We start from the raw sequence: 19,421 nt of genomic DNA, 5'->3' as shown, positions 1-19,421 counted from the left end.
GAAATGGAATGCTTTTGCTTGGTTTTGAACAAATATGGTCTTAGCTATGAAATTTGAATCCTCTAGTTTGCAAGGTGCTTCTGCTTACGGCCATTCCACCCTTAGAATGCCTGATCTCGTCTGATCTCAGAAGCTACCTAGGGTTGGGCCTGGTTAGTACTTGAATGGGAGACTGTCTGGGAATACCAGGTGTTGTAAGCTTTTCCAATCCTGCAAACAATTAAAGCTTACATTTCCATGTTATTTACATCTTTTGCACAAATTTGTAGTTGAAACTCTTTTGTGTTGTAAATGTTGATGTGTTGAAATGGAATGCTTTTGCTTGGTTTTGAACAAATATGGTCTTAGCTATGAAATTTGAATCCTCTAGTTTGCAAGGTGCTTCTGCTTACGGCCATTCCACCCTTAGAATGCCTGATCTCGTCTGATCTCAGAAGCTACCTAGGGTTGGGCCTGGTTAGTACTTGAATGGGAGACTGTCTGGGAATACCAGGTGTTGTAAGCTTTTCCAATCCTGCAAACAATTAAAGCTTACATTTCCATGTTATTTACATCTTTTGCACAAATTTGTAGTTGAAACTCTTTTGTGTTGTAAATGTTGATGTGTTGAAATGGAATGCTTTTGCTTGGTTTTGAACAAATATGGTCTTAGCTATGAAATTTGAATCCTCTAGTTTGCAAGGTGCTTCTGCTTACGGCCATTCCACCCTTAGAATGCCTGATCTCGTCTGATCTCAGAAGCTACCTAGGGTTGGGCCTGGTTAGTACTTGAATGGGAGACTGTCTGGGAATACCAGGTGTTGTAAGCTTTTCCAATCCTGCAAACAATTAAAGCTTACATTTCCATGTTATTTACATCTTTTGCACAAATTTGTAGTTGAAACTCTTTTGTGTTGTAAATGTTGATGTGTTGAAATGGAATGCTTTTGCTTGGTTTTGAACAAATATGGTCTTAGCTATGAAATTTGAATCCTCTAGTTTGCAAGGTGCTTCTGCTTACGGCCATTCCACCCTTAGAATGCCTGATCTCGTCTGATCTCAGAAGCTACCTAGGGTTGGGCCTGGTTAGTACTTGAATGGGAGACTGTCTGGGAATACCAGGTGTTGTAAGCTTTTCCAATCCTGCAAACAATTAAAGCTTACATTTCCATGTTATTTACATCTTTTGCACAAATTTGTAGTTGAAACTCTTTTGTGTTGTAAATGTTGATGTGTTGAAATGGAATGCTTTGTGTTGTAAATGTTGATGTGTTTAAATGGAATGCTTTTGCTTGGTTTTGAACAAATATGGTCTTAGCTATGAATTTTGAATCCTCTAGTTTGGAAGGTGCTTCTGCTTACGGCCATTCCACCCTTAGAATGCCTGATCTCGTCTGATCTCAGAAGCTACCTAGGGTTGGGCCTGGTTAGTACTTGAATGGGAGACTGTCTGGGAATACCAGGTGTTGTAAGCTTTTCCAATCCTGCAAACAATTAAAGCTTACATTTCCATGTTATTTACATCTTTTGCACAAATTTGTAGATGAAACTCTTTTGTGTTGTAAATGTTGATGTGTTGAAATGGAATGCTTTGTGTTGTAAATGTTGATGTGTTGAAATGGAATGCTTTTGCTTGGTTTTGAACAAATATGGTCTTAGCTATGAAATTTGAATCCTCTAGTTTGCAAGGTGCTTCTGCTTACGGCCATTCCACCCTTAGAATGCCTGATCTCGTCTGATCTCAGAAGCTACCTAGGGTTGGGCCTGGTTAGTACTTGAATGGGAGACTGTCTGGGAATACCCGGTGTTGTAAGCTTTTCCAATCCTGCAAACAATTAAAGCTTACATTTCCATGTTATTTACATCTTTTGCACAAATTTGTAGTTGAAACTCTTTTGTGTTGTAAATGTTGATGTGTTGAAATGGAATGCTTTTGCTTGGTTTTGAACAAATATGGTCTTAGCTATGAAATTTGAATCCTCTAGTTTGCAAGGTGCTTCTGCTTACGGCAATGCCACCCTTAGAATGCCTGATCTCGTCTGATCTCAGAAGCTACCTAGGGTTGGGCACGGTTAGTACTTGAATGGGAGACTGTCTGGGAATACCAGGTGTTGTAAGCTTTTCCAATCCTGCAAACAATTAAAGCTTACATTTCCATGTTATTTACATCTTTTGCACAAATTTGTAGATGAAACTCTTTTGTGTTGTAAATGTTGATGTGTTGAAATGGAATGCTTTGTGTTGTAAATGTTGATGTGTTGAAATGGAATGCTTTTGCTTGGTTTTGAACAAATATGGTCTTAGCTATGAAATTTGAATCCTCTAGTTTGCAAGGTGCTTCTGCTTACGGCCATTCCACCCTTAGAATGCCTGATCTCGTCTGATCTCAGAAGCTACCTAGGGTTGGGCCTGGTTAGTACTTGAATGGGAGACTGTCTGGGAATACCAGGTGTTGTAAGCTTTTCCAATCCTGCAAACAATTAAAGCTTACATTTCCATGTTTTTTACATCTTTTGCACAAATTTGTAGTTGAAACTCTTTTGTGTTGTAAATGTTGATGTGTTGAAATGGAATGCTTTTGCTTGGTTTTGAACAAATATGGTCTTAGCTATGAAATTTGAATCCTCTAGTTTGCAAGGTGCTTCTGCTTACGGCTATTCCACCCTTAGAATGCCTGATCTCGTCTGATCTCAGAAGCTACCTAGGGTTGGGCCTGGTTAGTACTTGAATGGGAGACTGTCTGGGAATACCAGGTGTTGTAAGCTTTTCCAATCCTGCAAACAATTAAAGCTTACACTTCCATGTTATTTATATCTTTTGCACTTATTTGTAGTTGACACTCTTTTGTGTGGTAAATGTTGATGTGTTGAAATGGAATGCTTTGTGTTGTAAATGTTGATGTGTTGAAATGGAATGCTTTTGCTTGGTTTTGAACAAATATGGTCTTAGCTATGAAATTTGAATCCTCTAGTTTGCTAAGTGCTTCTGCTTACGGCCATTCCACCCTTAGAATGCCTGATCTCGTCTGATCTCAGAAGCTACCATTGGGTTGGGCCTGGTTAGTACTTGAATGGGAGACTGTCTGGGAATACCAGGTGTTGTAAGCTTTTCCAATCCTGCAAACAATTAAAGCTTACATTTCCATGTTATTTACATCTTTTGCACAAATTTGTAGTTGAAACTCTTTTGTGTTATAAATGTTGATGTGGGTTGGGCCTGGTTAGTACTTGAATGGGAGACTGTCTGGGAATACCAGGTGTTGTAAGCTTTTCCAATCCTGCAAACAATTAAAGCTTACATTTCCATGTTATTTAAATCTTTTGCACAAATTTGTAGTTGAAACTCTTTTGTGTTGTAAATGTTGATGTGTTGAAATGGAATGCTTTTGCTTGGTTTTGAACAAATATGGTCTTAGCTATGAAATTTGAATCCTCTAGTTTGCAAGGTGCTTCTGCTTACGGCCATTCCATCCTTAAAACGCCTTATCTTGTCTGATCTCAGAAGCTACCTAGTGTTGGGCCTGGTTAGTACTTGAATGGGAGACTGTCTGGGAATACCAGGTGTTGTAAGCTTTTCCAATCCTGAAAACAATTAAAGCTTACATTTCCATGTTATTTATATCTTTTGCACTTATTTGTAGTTGACACTCTTTTGTGTTGTAAATGTTGATGTGTTGAAATGGAATGCTGTGTTGTAAATGTTGATGTGTTGAAATGGAATGCTTTTGCTTGGTTTTGAACAAATATGGTCTTAGCTATGAAATTTGAATCCTCTAGTTTGCTAGGTGTTTCTGCTTACGGCCATTCCACACTCAGAATGCCTGATCTCGTCTGATCTCAGAAAATACTTAGGGTTGGGCCTGGTTAGTACTTGAATGGGAGACTGTCTGGGAAAACCAGGTGTTGTAAGCTTTTCCAATCCTGCAAACAATTAAAGCTTACATTTCCATGTTATTTACATCTTTTGCACAAATTTGTAGTTGAAACTCTTTTGTGTTGTAAATGTTGATGTGTTGAAATGGAATGCTTTTGCTTGGTTTTGAACAAATATGGTCTTAGCTATGAAATTTGAATCCTCTAGTTTTCAAAGTGCTTCTGCTTGCGGCCATTCCACCCTTAGAATGCCTGAACTCGTCTGATCTCAGAAGCTACCTAGGGTTGGGCCTGGTTAGTACTTGAATGGGAGACTGTCTGGGAATACCAGGTGTTGTAAGCTTTTCCAATCCTGCAAACAATTAAAGCTTACATTTCCATGTTATTTACATCTTTTGCACAAATTTGTAGTTGAAACTCTTTTGTGTTATAAATGTTGATGTGGGTTGGGTCTGGTTAGTACTTGAATGGGAGACTGTCTGGGAATACCAGGTGTTGTAAGCTTTTCCAATCCTGCAAACAATTAAAGCTTACATTTCCATGTTATTTACATCTTTTGCACAAATTTGTAGTTGAAACTCTTTTGTGTTGTAAATGTTGATGTGTTGAAATGGAATGCTTTTGCTTGGTTTTGAACAAATATGGTCTTAGCTATGAAATTTGAATCCTCTACTTTGCAAGGTCCTTCTGCTTACGGCCATTCCACTCTTAGAATGCCTGATCTTGTCTGATCTCAGAAGCTACCTAGGGTTGGGCCTGGTTAGTACTTGAATGGCAGACTGTCTGGGAATACCAGGTGTTGTAAGCTTTTCCAATCCTGCAAACAATTAAAGCTTACATTTCCATGTTATTTACATCTTTTGCAGAAATTTGTAGTTGAAACTCTTTTGTGTTGTAAATGTTGTGTTGAAATGGAATGCCTTTGCTTGGTTTTGAACAAATATGGTCTTAGCTATGAAATTTGAATCCTCTAGTTTGCAAGGTGCTTCTGCTTACGGCCATCCCACCCTTAGAATGCCTGATCTCGTCTGATCTCAGAAGCTACCTCGGGTTGGGCCTGGTTAGTACTTGAATTGGAGACTGTCTGGGAAAACCAGGTGTTGTAAGCTTTTCCAATCCTGCAAACAATTAAAGCTTACATTTCCATGTTATTTACATCTTTTGCACAAATTTGTAGTTGAAACTCTTTTGTGTTGTAAATGTTGATGTGTTGAAATGGAATGCTTTTGCTTGGTTTTGAACAAATATGGTCTTAGCTATAAAATTTGAATCCTCTAGTTTGCTAGGTGCTTCTGGTTACGGCCATTCCACCCTTAGAATGCCTGATCTCGTCTGATCTCAGAAGATACCTAGGGTTGGGCCTGGTTAGTACTTGAATGGGAGACTGTCTGGGAATACCAGGTGTTGTAAGCTTTTCCAATCCTGCAAACAATTAAAGCTTACATTTCCATATTATTTACATCTTTTGCACAAATTTGTAGTTGAAACTCTTTTGTGTTGTAAATGTTGATGTGTTGAAATGGAATGCTTTTTCTTGGTTTTGAACAAATATGGTCTTAGCTATGAAAATTGAATCCTCTGGTTTGCAAGGTTCTTCTGCTTGAGGCCATTCCACCCTTAGAACGCCTGATCTAGTCTGATCTCAGAAGCTACCTAGGGTTGGGCCTGGTTAGTTCTTGAATGGGAGACTGTCTGGGAATACCAGGTGTTGTAAGCTTTTCCAATCCTGCAAACAATTAAAGCTTACATTTCCCTGTTATTTACATCTTTTGCACAAATTTGGAGTTGAAACTCTTTTGTGTTGTAAATGTTCATGTGCTGAAATGGAATACTTTTGCTTGGTTTTGAACAAATATGGTCTTAGCTATGAAATTTGAATCCTCTAGTTTGCAAGGTTCTTCTGCTTATGGCAATTCCACCCTTAGAATGCCTGATCTCGTCTGATCTCAGAAGCTACCTAGTGTTGGGCCTGTTTAGTACTTGAATGGGAGACTGTCTGGGAATACCAGGTGTTGTAAGCTTTTCCAATCCTGAAAACAATTAAAGCTTACATTTCCATGTTATTTATATCTTTTGCACTTATTTGTAGTTGACACTCTTTTGTGTGGTAAATGTTGATGTGTTGAAATGGAATGCTGTGTTGTAAATGTTGATGTGTTGAAATGGAATGCTTTTGCTTGGTTTTCAACAAATATGGTCTTAGCTATGAAATTTGAATCCTCTAGTTTGCAAGGTTCTTCTGATTACGGCCATTCCACCCTTAGAACGCCTGAACTCGTCTGATCTCAGAAGCTACCTAGGGTTGGGCCTGGTTAGTACTTGAATGGAAGACTGTCTGGGAATACCAGGTGTTGTAAACTTTTCCAATCCTGCAAACAATTAAAGCTTACATTTCCATGTTATTTACATCTTTTGCACAAATTTGTAGTTGAAACTCTTTTGTGTTATAAATGTTGATGTGGGTTGGGTCTGGTTAGTACTTGAATGGGAGACTGTCTGGGAATACCAGGTGTTGTAAGCTTTTCCAATCCTGCAAACAATTAAAGCTTACATTTCCATGTCATTTACATCTTTTGCACAAATTTGTAGTTAAAACTCTTTTGTGTTGTAAATGTTGATGTGTTGAAATGGAATGCTTTTTCTTGGTTTTTTGAACAAATATGGTTTTAACTATAAAATGTGAATCCTCTAGTTTGCAAGCTTCTTCTACTTACGGCCATTCCACCCTTAGAACGCCTGATCTCGTCTGATCTCAGGAGCTATCTAGGGTTGGGCCTGGTTAGTACTTTAATGGGAGACTGACTGGGAATACCAGGTGTTGTAAGCTTTTCCAATTCTGCAAACAATTAAAGCTTACATTTCCATGTTATTTACATCTTTTGCACAAATTTGGAGTTGAAACTCTTTTGTGTTGTAAATGTTGATGTGTTGAAATGGAATGCTTTTGCTTGGTTTTGAACAAATATGTTCTTAGCTATGAAATTTGAATCCTCTAGTTTGCAAGGTATTTCTGCTTACGACCATTCCACCCTTAGAATGCCTGATCTCGTCTGATCTCAGAAGCTACCTAGGGTTGGGCCTGGTTAGTACTTGAATGGGACACTGTCTGGGAATATCAGGTGTTGTAAGCTTTTCCAATCCTGCAAACAATTAAAGCTTACATTTCCATGTTATTTACATATTTTGCACAAATTTGTAGTTGAAACTCTTTTCTGTTGTAAATGTTGATGTGTTGAAATGGAATGCTTTTGCTTGGTTTTGAACAAATATGGTCTTAGCTATGAAATTTGAATCCTCTAGTTTGCAAGGTCCTTCTGCTTATGGCCATTCCACCCTTAGAATGCCTGATCTCGTCTGATCTCAGAAACTACCTAGGGTTGGGCCTGGTTAGTACTTGAATGGGAGACTGTCTGGGAATACCAGGTGTTGTAAGCTTTTCCAATCCTGCAAACAAGTAAAGCTTACATTTCCATGTTATTTACATCTTTTGCACTTATTTGTAGTTGACACTCTTTTGTGTTGTAAATGTTGATGTGTTCAAATAGAATGCTTTTGCTTGTTTTTGACCAAATATGGTCTTAGCTATGAAATTTGAATCCTCTAGTTTGCTAGGTGCTTCTGCTTACGGCCATTCCACCCTTAGAATCCCTGATCTCGTCTGATCTCATAAGCTACCTAGGGTTGGGCCTGGTTAGTACTTGAATGGGAGACTGTCTGGGAATACCAGGTGTTGTAAGATTTTCCAATTCTGCAAACAATTAAAGCTTACATTTCCATGTTATTTACATCTTTTGCACAAATTTGGAGTTGAAACTCTTTTGTGCTGTAAATGTTCATGTGCTGAAATGGAATACTTTTGCTTGGTTTTGAACAAATATGGTCTTAGCTATGAAATTTGAATCCTCTAGTTTGCAAGGTTCTTCTGCTTATGGCAATTCCACCCTTAGAATGCCTGATCTCGTCTGATCTCAGAAGCTACCTAGTGTTGGGCCTGTTTAGTACTTGAATGGGAGACTGTCTGGGAATACCAGGTGTTGTAAGCTTTTCCAATCCTGAAAACAATTAAAGCTTACATTTCCATGTTATTTATATCTTTTGCACTTATTTGTAGTTGACACTCTTTTGTGTGGTAAATGTTGATGTGTTGAAATGGAATGCTGTGTTGTAAATGTTGATGTGTTGAAATGGAATGCTTTTGCTTGGTTTTCAACAAATATGGTCTTAGCTATGAAATTTGAATCCTCTAGTTTGCAAGGTTCTTCTGATTACGGCCATTCCACCCTTAGAACGCCTGAACTCGTCTGATCTCAGAAGCTACCTAGGGTTGGGCCTGGTTAGTACTTGAATGGAAGACTGTCTGGGAATACCAGGTGTTGTAAACTTTTCCAATCCTGCAAACAATTAAAGCTTACATTTCCATGTTATTTACATCTTTTGCACAAATTTGTAGTTGAAACTCTTTTGTGTTATAAATGTTGATGTGGGTTGGGTCTGGTTAGTACTTGAATGGGAGACTGTCTGGGAATACCAGGTGTTGTAAGCTTTTCCAATCCTGCAAACAATTAAAGCTTACATTTCCATGTCATTTACATCTTTTGCACAAATTTGTAGTTAAAACTCTTTTGTGTTGTAAATGTTGATGTGTTGAAATGGAATGCTTTTTCTTGGTTTTTTGAACAAATATGGTTTTAACTATAAAATTTGAATCCTCTAGTTTGCAAGCTTCTTCTACTTACGGCCATTCCACCCTTAGAACGCCTGATCTCGTCTGATCTCAGGAGCTATCTAGGGTTGGGCCTGGTTAGTACTTTAATGGGAGACTGACTGGGAATACCAGGTGTTGTAAGCTTTTCCAATTCTGCAAACAATTAAAGCTTACATTTCCATGTTATTTACATCTTTTGCACAAATTTGGAGTTGAAACTCTTTTGTGTTGTAAATGTTGATGTGTTGAAATGGAATGCTTTTGCTTGGTTTTGAACAAATATGGTCTTAGCTATGAAATTTGAATCCTCTAGTTTGCAAGGTATTTCTGCTTACGACCATTCCACCCTTAGAATGCCTGATCTCGTCTGATCTCAGAAGCTACCTAGGGTTGGGCCTGGTTAGTACTTGAATGGGACACTGTCTGGGAATATCAGGTGTTGTAAGCTTTTCCAATCCTGCAAACAATTAAAGCTTACATTTCCATGTTATTTACATATTTTGCACAAATTTGTAGTTGAAACTCTTTTGTGTTGTAAATGTTGATGTGTTGAAATGGAATGCTTTTGCTTGGTTTTGAACAAATATGGTCTTAGCTATGAAATTTGAATCCTCTAGTTTGCAAGGTCCTTCTGCTTATGGCCATTCCACCCTTAGAATGCCTGATCTTGTCTGATCTCAGAAACTACCTAGGGTTGGGCCTGGTTAGTACTTGAATGGGAGACTGTCTGGGAATACAAGGTGTTGTAAGCTTTTCCAATCCTGCAAACAATTAAAGCTTACATTTCCATGTTATTTACATCTTTTGCACAAATTTGTAGTTGAAACTCTTTTGTGTTGTAAATGTTGATGTGTTCAAATAGAATGCTTTTGCTTGTTTTTGACCAAATATGGTCTTAGCTATGAAATTTGAATCCTCTAGTTTGCTAGGTGCTTCTGCTTACGGCCATTCCACCCTTAGAATCCCTGATCTCGTCTGATCTCATAAGCTACCTAGGGTTGGGCCTGGTTAGTACTTGAATGGGAGACTGTCTGGGAATACCAGGTGTTGTAAGCTTTTCCAATCCTGCAAACAAGTAAAGCTTACATTTCCATGTTATTTACATCTTTTGCACTTATTTGTAGTTGACACTCTTTTGTGTGGTAAATGTTGATGTGTTGAAATGGAATGCTTTTGCTTGGTTTTGAACAAATATGGTCTTAGCTATGAAATTTGAATCCTCTACTTTGCAAGGTGCTTCTGCTTACGGCCATCCCACCCTTAGAATGCCTGATCTCGTCTGATCTCAGAAGCTACCTAGGGTTGGGCCTGGTTAGTACTTGAATGGGAGACTGTCTGGGAATACAAGGTGTTGTAAGCTTTTCCAATCCTGCAAACAATTAAAGCTTACATTTCCATGTTATTTACATCTTTTGCACAAATTTGTAGTTGAAACTCTTTTGTGTTGTAAATGTTGATGTGTTCAAATAGAATGCTTTTGCTTGTTTTTGACCAAATATGGTCTTAGCTATGAAATTTGAATCCTCTAGTTTGCTAGGTGCTTCTGCTTACGGCCATTCCACCCTTAGAATCCCTGATCTCGTCTGATCTCATATGCTACCTAGGTTTGGGCCTGGTTAGTACTTGAATGGGAGACTGTCTGGGAATACCAGGTGTTGTAAGATTTTCCAATTCTGCAAACAATTAAAGCTTACATTTCCATGTTATTTACATCTTTTGCACAAATTTGTAGTTGAAACTCTTTTGTGTTGTAAATGTTGATGTGTTGAAATGGAATGCTTTGTGTTGTAAATGTTGATGTGTTGAAATGGAATGCTTTTGCTTGGTTTTGAACAAATATGGTCTTAGCTATGAAATTTGAATCCTCTAGTTTGCAAGGTGCTTCTGCTTACGGCCATTCCACCCTTAGAATGCCTGATCTCGTCTGATCTCAGAAGCTACCTAGGGTTGGGCACAGTTAGTACTTGAATGGGAGACTGTCTGGGAATACCAGGTGTTGTAAGCTCTTCCAATCCTGCAAACAATTAAAGCTTACATTTCCATGTTATTTAAATCTTTTGCACAAATTTGTAGTTGAAACTCTTTTGTGTTGTAAATATTGATGTGTTGAAATGGAATGCTTTTGCTTGGTTTTGAACAAATATGGTCTTAGCTATGAAATTTGAATCCTCTAGTTTGCAAGGTGCTTCTGCTTACGGCCATTCCACCCTTAGAATGCCTGATCTCGTCTGATCTCAGAAGCTACCTAGGGTTGGGCACGGTTAGTACTTGAATGGGAGACTGTCTGGAAATACCAGGTGTTGTAAGCTTTTCCAATCCTGCAAACAATTAAAGCTTACATTTCCATGTTATTTAAATCTTTTGCACAAATTTGTAGTTGAAACTCTTTTGTGTTGTAAATATTGATGTGTTGAAATGGAATGTTTTTGCTTGGTTTTGAACAAATATGGTCTTAGCTATGAAATTTGAATCCTCTAGTTTGCCAGGTGCTTCTGCTTACGGCCATTCCACACTCAGAATGACTGATCTCGTCTGATCTCAGAAGCTACCTAGGGTTGGGCCTGGTTAGTACTTGAATTGGAGACTGTCTGGGAATACCAGGTGTTGTAAGCTCTTCCTATCCTGCAAACAATTAAAGCTTACATTTCCATGTTATTTACATCTTTTGCACAAATTTGTAGTTGAAACTCTTTTGTGTTGTAAATGTTGATGTGTTGAAATGGAATGCTTTTCTTGGTTTTGAAACAATATGGTCTTAGCTATGAAATTTGAATCCTCTAGTTTGCAAGGTGCTTCTGCTTACGGCCATTCCACCCTTAGAATGCCTGATCTCGTCTGATCTCAGAAGCTACCTAGGGTTGGGCACAGTTAGTACTTGAATGGGAGACTGTCTGGGAATACCAGGTGTTGTAAGCTTTTCCAATCCTGCAAACAATTAAAGCTTACATTTCCATGTTATTTAAATCTTTTGCACAAATTTGTAGTTGAAACTCTTTTGTGTTGTAAATATTGATGTGTTGAAATGGAATGCTTTTGCTTGGTTTTGAACAAATATGGTCTTAGCTATGAAATTTGAATCCTCTAGTTTGCTAGGTGCTTTTCCTTATGGCCGTTCCACCCTTAGAATCCCTGATCTTGTCTGATCTCAGAAGCTACCTAGGGTTGGGTCTGGTTAGTACTTGAATGGGAGACTGTCTGGGAATACCAGGTGTTGTAAGCTTTTCCAATCCTGCAAACAATTAAAGCTTACATTTCCATGTTATTTACATCTTTTGCACAAATTTGTAGTTGAAACTCTTTTGTGTTGTAAATGTTGATGTGTTGAAATGGAATGCTTTTGCTTGGTTTTGAACAAATATGGTCTTAGCTATGAAATTTGAATCCTCTAGTTTGCAAGGTGCTTCTGCTTACGGCCATTCCACCCTTAGAATGCCTGATCTCGTCTGATCTCAGAAGCTACCTAGGGTTGGGCACGGTTAGTACTTGAATGGGAGACTGTCTGGAAATACCAGGTGTTGTAAGCTTTTCCAATCCTGCAAACAATTAAAGCTTACATTTCCATGTTATTTACATCTTTTGCACAAATTTGTAGATGAAACTCTTTTGTGTTGTAAATGTTGATGTGTTGAAATGGAATGCTTTGTGTTGTAAATGTTGATTTGTTGAAATGGAATGCTTTTGCTTGGTTTTGAACAAATATGGTCTTAGCTATGAAATTTGAATCCTCTAGTTTGCAAGATGCTTCTGCTTACGGCCATTCCACCCTTAGAATGCCTGATCTTGTCTGATCTCAGAAGCTACCTAGGGTTGGGCCTGGTTAGTACTTGAATTGGAGACTGTCTGGGAATACCAGGTGTTGTAAGCTCTTCCAATCCTGCAAACAATTAAAGCTTACATTTCCATGTTATTTACATCTTTTGCACAAATTTGTAGTTGAAACTCTTTTGTGTTGTAAATATTGATGTGTTGAAATGGAATGTTTTTGCTTGGTTTTGAACAAATATGGTCTTAGCTATGAAATTTGAATCCTCTAGTTTGCTAGGTGCTTCTGCTTACGGCCATTCCACACTCAGAATGACTGATCTCGTCTGATCTCAGAAGCTACCTAGGGTTGGGCCTGGTTAGTACTTGAATTGGAGACTGTCTGGGAATACCAGGTGTTGTAAGCTCTTCCTATCCTGCAAACAATTAAAGCTTACATTTCCATGTTATTTACATCTTTTGCACAAATTTGTAGTTGAAACTCTTTTGTGTTGTAAATGTTGATGTGTTGAAATGGAATGCTTTTGCTTGGTTTTGAATAAATATGGTCTTAGCTATGAAATTTGAATCCTCTAGTTTGCTAGGTGCTTTTCCTTATGGCCGTTCCACCCTTAGAATCCCTGATCTTGTCTGATCTCAGAAGCTACCTAGGGTTGGGTCTGGTTAGTACTTGAATGGGAGACTGTCTGGGAGTACCAGGTGTTGTAAGCTTTTCCAATCCTGCAAACAATTAAAGCTTACATTTCCATGTTATTTACATCTTTTGCACAAATTTGTAGTTGAAACTCTTTTGTGTTGTAAATGTTGATGTGTTGAAATGGAATGCTTTTGCTTGGTTTTGAACAAATATGGTCTTAGCTATGAAATTTGAATCCTCTAGTTTGCAAGGTGCTTCTGCTTACGGCCATTCCACCCTTAGAATGCCTGCTCTCGTCTGATCTCAGAAGCTACCTAGGGTTGGGCACGGTTAGTACTTGAATGGGAGACTGTCTGGAAATACCAGGTGTTGTAAGCTTTTCCAATCCTGCAAACAATTAAAGCTTACATTTCCATGTTATTTAAATCTTTTGCACAAATTTGTAGTTGAAACTCTTTTGTGTTGTAAATGTTGATGTGTTGAAATGGAATGCTTTTGCTTGGTTTTGAATAAATATGGTCTTAGCTATGAAATTTGAATCCTCTAGTTTGCTAGGTGCTTCTGCTTACGGCCATTCCACACTCAAAATGACTGATCTAGTCTGATCTCAGAAGCTATCTAGGGTTGGGCCTGGTTAGTACTTGAATGGGAGACTGTCTGGGAATACCAGGTGTTGTAAGCTTTTCCAATCCTGCAAACAATTAAAGCTTACATTTCCATGTTATTTACATCTTTTGCACAAATTTGTAGTTGAAACTCTTTTGTGTTGTAAATGTTGATGTGTTGAAATGGAATGCTTTTGCTTGGTTTTGAATAAATATCGTCTTAGCTATGAAATTTGAATCCTCTAGTTTGCTAGGTGCTTCTGCTTACGGCCATTCCACCCTTAGAATGCCTGATCTCGTCTGATCACAGAAGCTACCTAGGGTTGGGCACAGTTAGTACTTGAATGGGAGACTGTCTGGGAATACCAGGTGTTGTAAGCTTTTCCAATCCTGCAAAAAATTAAAGCTTACATTTCCATGTTATTTACATCTTTTGCACAAATTTGTAGATGAAACTCTTTTGTGTTGTAAATGTTGATGTGTTGAAATGGAATGCTTTGTGTTGTAAATGTTGATGTGTTGAAATGGAATGCTTTTGCTTGGTTTTGAACAAATATGGTCTTAGCTATGAAATTTGAATCCTCTAGTTTGCAAGATGCTTCTGCTTACGGCCATTCCACCATTAGAATGCCTGATCTTGTCTGATCTCAGAAGCTACCTAGGGTTGGGCCTGGTTAGTACTTGAATTGGAGACTGTCTGGGAATACCAGGTGTTGTAAGCTCTTCCAATCCTGCAAACAATTAAAGCTTACATTTCCATGTTATTTACATCTTTTGCACAAATTTGTAGTTGAAACTCTTTTGTGTTGTAAATGTTGATGTGTTGAAATGGAATGCTTTTGCTTGGTTTTGAACAAATATGGTCTTAGCTATGAAATTTGAATCCTCTAGTTTGCAAGGTGTTTCTGCTTACGGCCATTCCACCCTTAGAATGCCTGATCTCGTCTGATCTCAGAAGCTACCTAGGGTTGGGCACAGTTAGTACTTGAATGGGAGACTGTCTGGGAATACCAGGTGTTGTAAGCTTTTCCAATCCTGCAAACAATTAAAGCTTACATTTCCATGTTATTTACATCTTTTGCACAAATTTGTAGTTGAAACTCTTTTGTGTTGTAAATGTTGTGTTGAAATGGAATGCCTTTGCTTGTTTTTGAACCAATATGGTCTTAGCTATGAAATTTGAATCCTCTAGTTTGCAAGGTGCTTCTGCTTACGGCCATTCCACCCTTAGAATGCCTGATCTCGTCTGATCTCAGAAGCTACCTAGGGTTGGGCACAGTTAGTACTTGAATGGGAGACTGTCTGGGAATACCAGGTGTTGTAAGCTTTTCCAATCCTGCAAACAATTAAAGCTTACATTTCCATGTTATTTAAATCTTTTGCACAAATTTGTAGTTGAAACTCTTTTGTGTTGTAAATGTTGATGTGTTGAAATGGAATGCTTTTGCTTGGTTTTGAACAAATATGGTCTTAGCTATGAAATTTGAATCCTCTAGTTTGCAAGGTGCTTCTGCTTACGGCCATTCCACCCTTAGAATGCCTGATCTCGTCTGATCTCAGAAGCTACCTAGGGTTGGGCCTGGTTAGTACTTGAATGGGAGACTGTCTGGGAATACCAGGTGTTGTAAGCTTTTCCAATCCTGCAAACAATTAAAGCTTACATTTCCATGTTATTTACATCTTTTGCACAAATTTGTAGTTGAAACTCTTTTGTGTTGTAAATGTTGATGTGTTGAAATGGAATGCTTTTGCTTGGTTTTGAACAAATATGGTCTTAGCTATGAAATTTGAATCCTCTAGTTTGCAAGGTGCTTCTGCTTACGGCCATTCCACCCTTAGAATGCCTGATCTCGTCTGATCTCAGAAGCTACCTAGGGTTGGGCCTGGTTAGTACTTGAATGGGAGACTGTCTGGGAATACCAGGTGTTGTAAGCTTTTCCAATCCTGCAAACAATTAAAGCTTACATTTCCATGTTATTTACATCTTTTGCACAAATTTGTAGTTGAAACTCTTTTGTGTTGTAAATATTGATGTGTTGAAATGGAATGCTTTTGCTTGGTTTTGAACAAATATGGTCTTAGCTATGAAATTTGAATCCTCTAGTTTGCTAGGTGCTTCTCCTTATGGCCGTTCCACCCTTAGAATCCCTGATCTTGTCTGATCTCAGAAGCTACCTAGGGTTGGGTCTGGTTAGTACTTGAATGGGAGACTGTCTGGGAATACCAGGTGTTGTAAGCTTTTCCAATCCTGCAAACAATTAAAGCTTTCATTTCCATGTTATTTACATCTTTTGCACAAATTTGTAGTTGAAACTCTTTTGTGTTGTAAATGTTGATGTGTTGAAATGGAATGCTTTTGCTTGGTTTTGAACAAATATGGTCTTAGCTATGAAATTTGAATCCTCTAGTTTGCAAGGTGCTTCTGCTTACGGCCATTCCACCCTTAGAATGCCTGATCTCGTCTGATCTCAGAAGCTACCTAGGGTTGGGCCTGGTTAGTACTTGAATGGGAGACTGTCTGGGAATACCAGGTGTTGTAAGCTTTTCCAATCCTGCAAACAATTAAAGCTTACATTTCCATGTTATTTACATCTTTTGCACAAATTTGTAGTTGAAACTCTTTTGTGTTGTAAATGTTGATGTGTTGAAATGGAATGCTTTTGCTTGGTTTTGAACAAATATGGTCTTAGCTATGAAATTTGAATCCTCTAGTTTGCTAGGTGCTTCTGCTTACGGCCATTCCACCCTTAGAATGCCTGATCTCGTCTGATCTCAGAAGCTACCTAGGGTTGGGCCTGGTTAGTACTTGAATGGGAGACTGTCTGGGAATACCAGGTGTTGTAAGCTTTTCCAATCCTGCAAACAATTAAAGCTTACATTTCCATGTTATTTACATCTTTTGCACAAATTTGTAGTTGAAACTCTTTTGTGTTGTAAATGTTGATGTGTTGAAATGGAATGCTTTTGCTTGGTTTTGAACAAATATGGTCTTAGCTATGAAATTTGAATCCTCTAGTTTGCAAGGTGCTTCTGCTTACGGCCATTCCACCCTTAGAATTCCTGATCTCGTCTGATCTCAGAAGCTACCTAGGGTTGGGCCTGGTTAGTACTTGAATGGGAGACTGTCTGGGAATACCAGGTGTTGTAAGCTTTTCCAATCCTGCAAACAATTAAAGCTTACATTTCCATGTTATTTACATCTTTTGCACAAATTTGTAGTTGAAACTCTTTTGTGTTGTAAATGTTGATGTGTTGAAATGGAATGCTTTTGCTTGGTTTTGAACAAATATGGTCTTAGCTATGAAATTTGAATCCTCTAGTTTGCAAGGTGCTTCTGCTTACGGCCATTCCACCCTTAGAATGCCTGATCTCGTCTGATCTCAGAAGCTACCTAGGGTTGGGCCTGGTTAGTACTTGAATGGGAGACTGTCTGGGAATACCAGGTGTTGTAAGCTTTTCCAATCCTGCAAACAATTAAAGCTTACATTTCCATGTTATTTACATCTTTTGCACAAATTTGTAGTTGAAACTCTTTTGTGTTGTAAATGTTGATGTGTTGAAATGGAATGCTTTTGCTTGGTTTTGAACAAATATGGTCTTAGCTATGAAATTTGAATCCTCTAGTTTGCAAGGTGCTTCTGCTTACGGCCATTCCACCCTTAGAATGCCTGATCTCGTCTGATCTCAGAAGCTACCTAGGGTTGGGCACAGTTAGTACTTGAATGGGAGACTGTCTGGGAATACCAGGTGTTGTAAGCTTTTCCAATCCTGCAAACAATTAAAGCTTACATTTCCATGTTATTTACATCTTTTGCACAAATTTGTAGTTGAAACTCTTTTGTGTTGTAAATATTGATGTGTTGAAATGGAATGTTTTTGCTTGGTTTTGAACAAATATGGTCTTAGCTATGAAATTTGAATCCTCTAGTTTGCTAGGTGCTTCTGCTTACGGCCATTCCACCCTTAGAATGCCTGATCTCGTCTGATCTCAGAAGCTACCTAGGGTTGGGCCTGGTTAGTACTTGAATGGGAGACTGTCTGGGAATACCAGGTGTTGTAAGCTTTTCCAATCCTGCAAACAATTAAAGCTTACATTTCCATGTTATTTACATCTTTTGCACAAATTTGTAGTTGAAACTCTTTTGTGTTGTAAATGTTGATGTGTTGAAATGGAATGCTTTGTGTTGTAAATGTTGATGTGTTGAAATGGAATGCTTTTGCTTGGTTTTGAACAAATATGGTCTTAGCTATGAAATTTGAATCCTCTAGTTTGGAAGGTGCGTCTGCTTACGGCCATTCCACCCTTAGAATGCCTGATCTCGTCTGATCTCAGAAGCTACCTAGGGTTGGGCCTGGTTAGTACTTGAATGGGAGACTGTCTGGGAATACCAGGTGTTGTAAGCTTTTCCAATCCTGCAAACAATTAAAGCTTACATTTCCATGTTATTTACATCTTTTGCACAAATTTGTAGATGAAACTCTTTTGTGTTGTAAATGTTGATGTGTTAAAATGGAATGCTTTGTGTTGTAAATGTTGATGTGTTGAAATGGAATGCTTTTGCTTGGTTTTGAACAAATATGGTCTTAGCTATGAAATTTGAATCCTCTAGTTTGCAAGGTGCTTCTGCTTACGGCCATTCTACCCTTAGAATGCCTGATCTCGTCTGATCTCAGAAGCTACCTAGGGTTGGGCACGGTTAGTACTTGAATGGGAGACTGTCTGGGAATACCAGGTGTTGTAAGCTTTTCCAATCCTGCAAACAATTAAAGCTTACATTTCCATGTTATTTACATCTTTTGCACAAATTTGTAGATGAAACTCTTTTGTGTTGTAAATGTTGATGTGTTGAAATGGAATGCTTTTGCTTGGTTTTGAACAAATATGGTCTTAGCTATGAAATTTGAATCCTCTAGTTTGCAAGGTGCTTCTGCTTGCGGCCATTCCATCCTTAGAATGCCTGATCTTGTCTCATCTCAGAAGCTACCAAGGGTTGGGCCTGGTTTGTACTTGAATGGGAGACTGTCTGGGAATATCAGGTGTTGTAAGCTTTTCCAATCCTGCAAACAATTAAAGCTTACATTTCCATGTTATTTACATCTTTTGCACAAATTTGTAGTTGAAACTCTTTTGTGTTGTAAATGTTGATGTGTTGAAATGGAATGCTTTTGCTTGGTTTTGAACAAATATGGTCTTAGCTATGAAATTTGAATCCTCTAGTTTGGAAGGTGCTTCTGCTTACGGCCATTCCACCCTTAGAATGCCTGATCTCGTCTGATCTCAGAAGCTACCTAGGGTTGGGCCTGGTTAGTACTTGAATGGGAGACTGTCTGGGAATATCAGGTGTTGTAAGCTTTTCCAATCCTGCAAACAATTAAAGCTTACATTTCCATGTTATTTACATCTTTTGCACAAATTTGTAGTTGAAACTCTTTTGTGTTGTAAATGTTGATGTGTTGAAATGGAATGCTTTTGCTTGGTTTTGAACAAATATGGTCTTAGCTATGAAATTTGAATCCTCTAGTTTGCAAGGTGCTTCTGCTTATGGCCATTCCACCCTTAGAATGCCTGATCTCGTCTGATCTCAGAAGCTACCTAGGGTTGGGCCTGGTTAGTACTTGAATGGGAGACTGTCTGGGAATATCAGGTGTTGTAAGCTTTTCCAATCCTGCAAACAATTAAAGCTTACATTTCCATGTTATTTACATCTTTTGCACAAATTTGTAGTTGAAACTCTTTTGTGTTGTAAATGTTGATGTGTTGAAATGGAATGCTTTGTATTGTAAATGTTGATGTGTTGAAATGGAATGCTTTTGCTTGGTTTTGAACAAATATGGTCTTAGCTATGAAATTTGAATCCTCT

General features: G+C 38.3%; 57 pseudogenes; all 57 read left to right on the top strand.

Moving 5' to 3' along the window:
• The first annotated feature begins 82 nt into the window (after window positions 1–82).
• On the top strand, window positions 83–201 carry LOC140569467 (5S ribosomal RNA; annotated as a pseudogene).
• A 185-nt stretch (window positions 202–386) lies between these two features.
• Window positions 387–505, top strand: LOC140569466 (5S ribosomal RNA; annotated as a pseudogene).
• Window positions 506–690: 185 nt separating this feature from the next.
• On the top strand, window positions 691–809 carry LOC140569465 (5S ribosomal RNA; annotated as a pseudogene).
• A 185-nt stretch (window positions 810–994) lies between these two features.
• On the top strand, window positions 995–1,113 carry LOC140569464 (5S ribosomal RNA; annotated as a pseudogene).
• Window positions 1,114–1,335: 222 nt separating this feature from the next.
• Window positions 1,336–1,454, top strand: LOC140569463 (5S ribosomal RNA; annotated as a pseudogene).
• A 222-nt stretch (window positions 1,455–1,676) lies between these two features.
• Window positions 1,677–1,795, top strand: LOC140570278 (5S ribosomal RNA; annotated as a pseudogene).
• Window positions 1,796–1,980: 185 nt separating this feature from the next.
• On the top strand, window positions 1,981–2,099 carry LOC140566560 (5S ribosomal RNA; annotated as a pseudogene).
• Window positions 2,100–2,321: 222 nt separating this feature from the next.
• LOC140569461 (5S ribosomal RNA) lies at window positions 2,322–2,440 on the top strand (annotated as a pseudogene).
• A 185-nt stretch (window positions 2,441–2,625) lies between these two features.
• LOC140570856 (5S ribosomal RNA) lies at window positions 2,626–2,744 on the top strand (annotated as a pseudogene).
• A 222-nt stretch (window positions 2,745–2,966) lies between these two features.
• LOC140566466 (5S ribosomal RNA) lies at window positions 2,967–3,086 on the top strand (annotated as a pseudogene).
• A 346-nt stretch (window positions 3,087–3,432) lies between these two features.
• LOC140567841 (5S ribosomal RNA) lies at window positions 3,433–3,551 on the top strand (annotated as a pseudogene).
• Window positions 3,552–3,771: 220 nt separating this feature from the next.
• Window positions 3,772–3,890, top strand: LOC140573042 (5S ribosomal RNA; annotated as a pseudogene).
• Window positions 3,891–4,075: 185 nt separating this feature from the next.
• LOC140572570 (5S ribosomal RNA) lies at window positions 4,076–4,194 on the top strand (annotated as a pseudogene).
• A 346-nt stretch (window positions 4,195–4,540) lies between these two features.
• Window positions 4,541–4,659, top strand: LOC140567191 (5S ribosomal RNA; annotated as a pseudogene).
• Window positions 4,660–4,841: 182 nt separating this feature from the next.
• LOC140566411 (5S ribosomal RNA) lies at window positions 4,842–4,960 on the top strand (annotated as a pseudogene).
• A 185-nt stretch (window positions 4,961–5,145) lies between these two features.
• LOC140572397 (5S ribosomal RNA) lies at window positions 5,146–5,264 on the top strand (annotated as a pseudogene).
• A 185-nt stretch (window positions 5,265–5,449) lies between these two features.
• LOC140568147 (5S ribosomal RNA) lies at window positions 5,450–5,568 on the top strand (annotated as a pseudogene).
• Window positions 5,569–5,753: 185 nt separating this feature from the next.
• Window positions 5,754–5,872, top strand: LOC140567439 (5S ribosomal RNA; annotated as a pseudogene).
• Window positions 5,873–6,092: 220 nt separating this feature from the next.
• On the top strand, window positions 6,093–6,211 carry LOC140566143 (5S ribosomal RNA; annotated as a pseudogene).
• Window positions 6,212–6,559: 348 nt separating this feature from the next.
• Window positions 6,560–6,678, top strand: LOC140573006 (5S ribosomal RNA; annotated as a pseudogene).
• Window positions 6,679–6,863: 185 nt separating this feature from the next.
• On the top strand, window positions 6,864–6,982 carry LOC140571376 (5S ribosomal RNA; annotated as a pseudogene).
• Window positions 6,983–7,167: 185 nt separating this feature from the next.
• On the top strand, window positions 7,168–7,286 carry LOC140570323 (5S ribosomal RNA; annotated as a pseudogene).
• Window positions 7,287–7,471: 185 nt separating this feature from the next.
• Window positions 7,472–7,590, top strand: LOC140567159 (5S ribosomal RNA; annotated as a pseudogene).
• Window positions 7,591–7,775: 185 nt separating this feature from the next.
• LOC140567438 (5S ribosomal RNA) lies at window positions 7,776–7,894 on the top strand (annotated as a pseudogene).
• Window positions 7,895–8,114: 220 nt separating this feature from the next.
• Window positions 8,115–8,233, top strand: LOC140566142 (5S ribosomal RNA; annotated as a pseudogene).
• A 348-nt stretch (window positions 8,234–8,581) lies between these two features.
• On the top strand, window positions 8,582–8,700 carry LOC140573005 (5S ribosomal RNA; annotated as a pseudogene).
• Window positions 8,701–8,885: 185 nt separating this feature from the next.
• LOC140571375 (5S ribosomal RNA) lies at window positions 8,886–9,004 on the top strand (annotated as a pseudogene).
• A 185-nt stretch (window positions 9,005–9,189) lies between these two features.
• Window positions 9,190–9,308, top strand: LOC140567525 (5S ribosomal RNA; annotated as a pseudogene).
• Window positions 9,309–9,493: 185 nt separating this feature from the next.
• Window positions 9,494–9,612, top strand: LOC140573284 (5S ribosomal RNA; annotated as a pseudogene).
• A 185-nt stretch (window positions 9,613–9,797) lies between these two features.
• LOC140565999 (5S ribosomal RNA) lies at window positions 9,798–9,916 on the top strand (annotated as a pseudogene).
• Window positions 9,917–10,442: 526 nt separating this feature from the next.
• Window positions 10,443–10,561, top strand: LOC140567107 (5S ribosomal RNA; annotated as a pseudogene).
• A 185-nt stretch (window positions 10,562–10,746) lies between these two features.
• Window positions 10,747–10,865, top strand: LOC140567078 (5S ribosomal RNA; annotated as a pseudogene).
• A 185-nt stretch (window positions 10,866–11,050) lies between these two features.
• LOC140567592 (5S ribosomal RNA) lies at window positions 11,051–11,169 on the top strand (annotated as a pseudogene).
• A 184-nt stretch (window positions 11,170–11,353) lies between these two features.
• LOC140567106 (5S ribosomal RNA) lies at window positions 11,354–11,472 on the top strand (annotated as a pseudogene).
• Window positions 11,473–11,657: 185 nt separating this feature from the next.
• LOC140568383 (5S ribosomal RNA) lies at window positions 11,658–11,776 on the top strand (annotated as a pseudogene).
• A 185-nt stretch (window positions 11,777–11,961) lies between these two features.
• Window positions 11,962–12,080, top strand: LOC140567077 (5S ribosomal RNA; annotated as a pseudogene).
• A 222-nt stretch (window positions 12,081–12,302) lies between these two features.
• On the top strand, window positions 12,303–12,421 carry LOC140573393 (5S ribosomal RNA; annotated as a pseudogene).
• A 185-nt stretch (window positions 12,422–12,606) lies between these two features.
• On the top strand, window positions 12,607–12,725 carry LOC140567591 (5S ribosomal RNA; annotated as a pseudogene).
• A 489-nt stretch (window positions 12,726–13,214) lies between these two features.
• Window positions 13,215–13,333, top strand: LOC140568208 (5S ribosomal RNA; annotated as a pseudogene).
• A 185-nt stretch (window positions 13,334–13,518) lies between these two features.
• Window positions 13,519–13,637, top strand: LOC140567661 (5S ribosomal RNA; annotated as a pseudogene).
• Window positions 13,638–13,822: 185 nt separating this feature from the next.
• On the top strand, window positions 13,823–13,941 carry LOC140568214 (5S ribosomal RNA; annotated as a pseudogene).
• A 222-nt stretch (window positions 13,942–14,163) lies between these two features.
• LOC140567264 (5S ribosomal RNA) lies at window positions 14,164–14,282 on the top strand (annotated as a pseudogene).
• A 185-nt stretch (window positions 14,283–14,467) lies between these two features.
• LOC140567105 (5S ribosomal RNA) lies at window positions 14,468–14,586 on the top strand (annotated as a pseudogene).
• A 182-nt stretch (window positions 14,587–14,768) lies between these two features.
• Window positions 14,769–14,887, top strand: LOC140567104 (5S ribosomal RNA; annotated as a pseudogene).
• Window positions 14,888–15,072: 185 nt separating this feature from the next.
• LOC140569459 (5S ribosomal RNA) lies at window positions 15,073–15,191 on the top strand (annotated as a pseudogene).
• Window positions 15,192–15,376: 185 nt separating this feature from the next.
• On the top strand, window positions 15,377–15,495 carry LOC140569458 (5S ribosomal RNA; annotated as a pseudogene).
• Window positions 15,496–15,680: 185 nt separating this feature from the next.
• LOC140568382 (5S ribosomal RNA) lies at window positions 15,681–15,799 on the top strand (annotated as a pseudogene).
• A 185-nt stretch (window positions 15,800–15,984) lies between these two features.
• Window positions 15,985–16,103, top strand: LOC140569457 (5S ribosomal RNA; annotated as a pseudogene).
• A 185-nt stretch (window positions 16,104–16,288) lies between these two features.
• LOC140569456 (5S ribosomal RNA) lies at window positions 16,289–16,407 on the top strand (annotated as a pseudogene).
• Window positions 16,408–16,592: 185 nt separating this feature from the next.
• LOC140569985 (5S ribosomal RNA) lies at window positions 16,593–16,711 on the top strand (annotated as a pseudogene).
• Window positions 16,712–16,896: 185 nt separating this feature from the next.
• LOC140569455 (5S ribosomal RNA) lies at window positions 16,897–17,015 on the top strand (annotated as a pseudogene).
• A 185-nt stretch (window positions 17,016–17,200) lies between these two features.
• LOC140567103 (5S ribosomal RNA) lies at window positions 17,201–17,319 on the top strand (annotated as a pseudogene).
• Window positions 17,320–17,504: 185 nt separating this feature from the next.
• Window positions 17,505–17,623, top strand: LOC140569454 (5S ribosomal RNA; annotated as a pseudogene).
• Window positions 17,624–17,845: 222 nt separating this feature from the next.
• LOC140569453 (5S ribosomal RNA) lies at window positions 17,846–17,964 on the top strand (annotated as a pseudogene).
• Window positions 17,965–18,186: 222 nt separating this feature from the next.
• LOC140566710 (5S ribosomal RNA) lies at window positions 18,187–18,305 on the top strand (annotated as a pseudogene).
• A 489-nt stretch (window positions 18,306–18,794) lies between these two features.
• On the top strand, window positions 18,795–18,913 carry LOC140570745 (5S ribosomal RNA; annotated as a pseudogene).
• A 185-nt stretch (window positions 18,914–19,098) lies between these two features.
• On the top strand, window positions 19,099–19,217 carry LOC140571702 (5S ribosomal RNA; annotated as a pseudogene).
• Window positions 19,218–19,421: the final 204 nt, after the last annotated feature.

The sequence above is a fragment of the Salminus brasiliensis genome, chromosome 11 (genome assembly GCF_030463535.1).
Source record: "Salminus brasiliensis chromosome 11, fSalBra1.hap2, whole genome shotgun sequence".
Taxonomy (NCBI): Eukaryota; Metazoa; Chordata; class Actinopteri; order Characiformes; family Bryconidae; genus Salminus; species Salminus brasiliensis.
The sequence above is the reverse complement of the archived record's forward strand: the minus strand, read 5'-3'. Positions and strand labels throughout refer to the sequence as shown.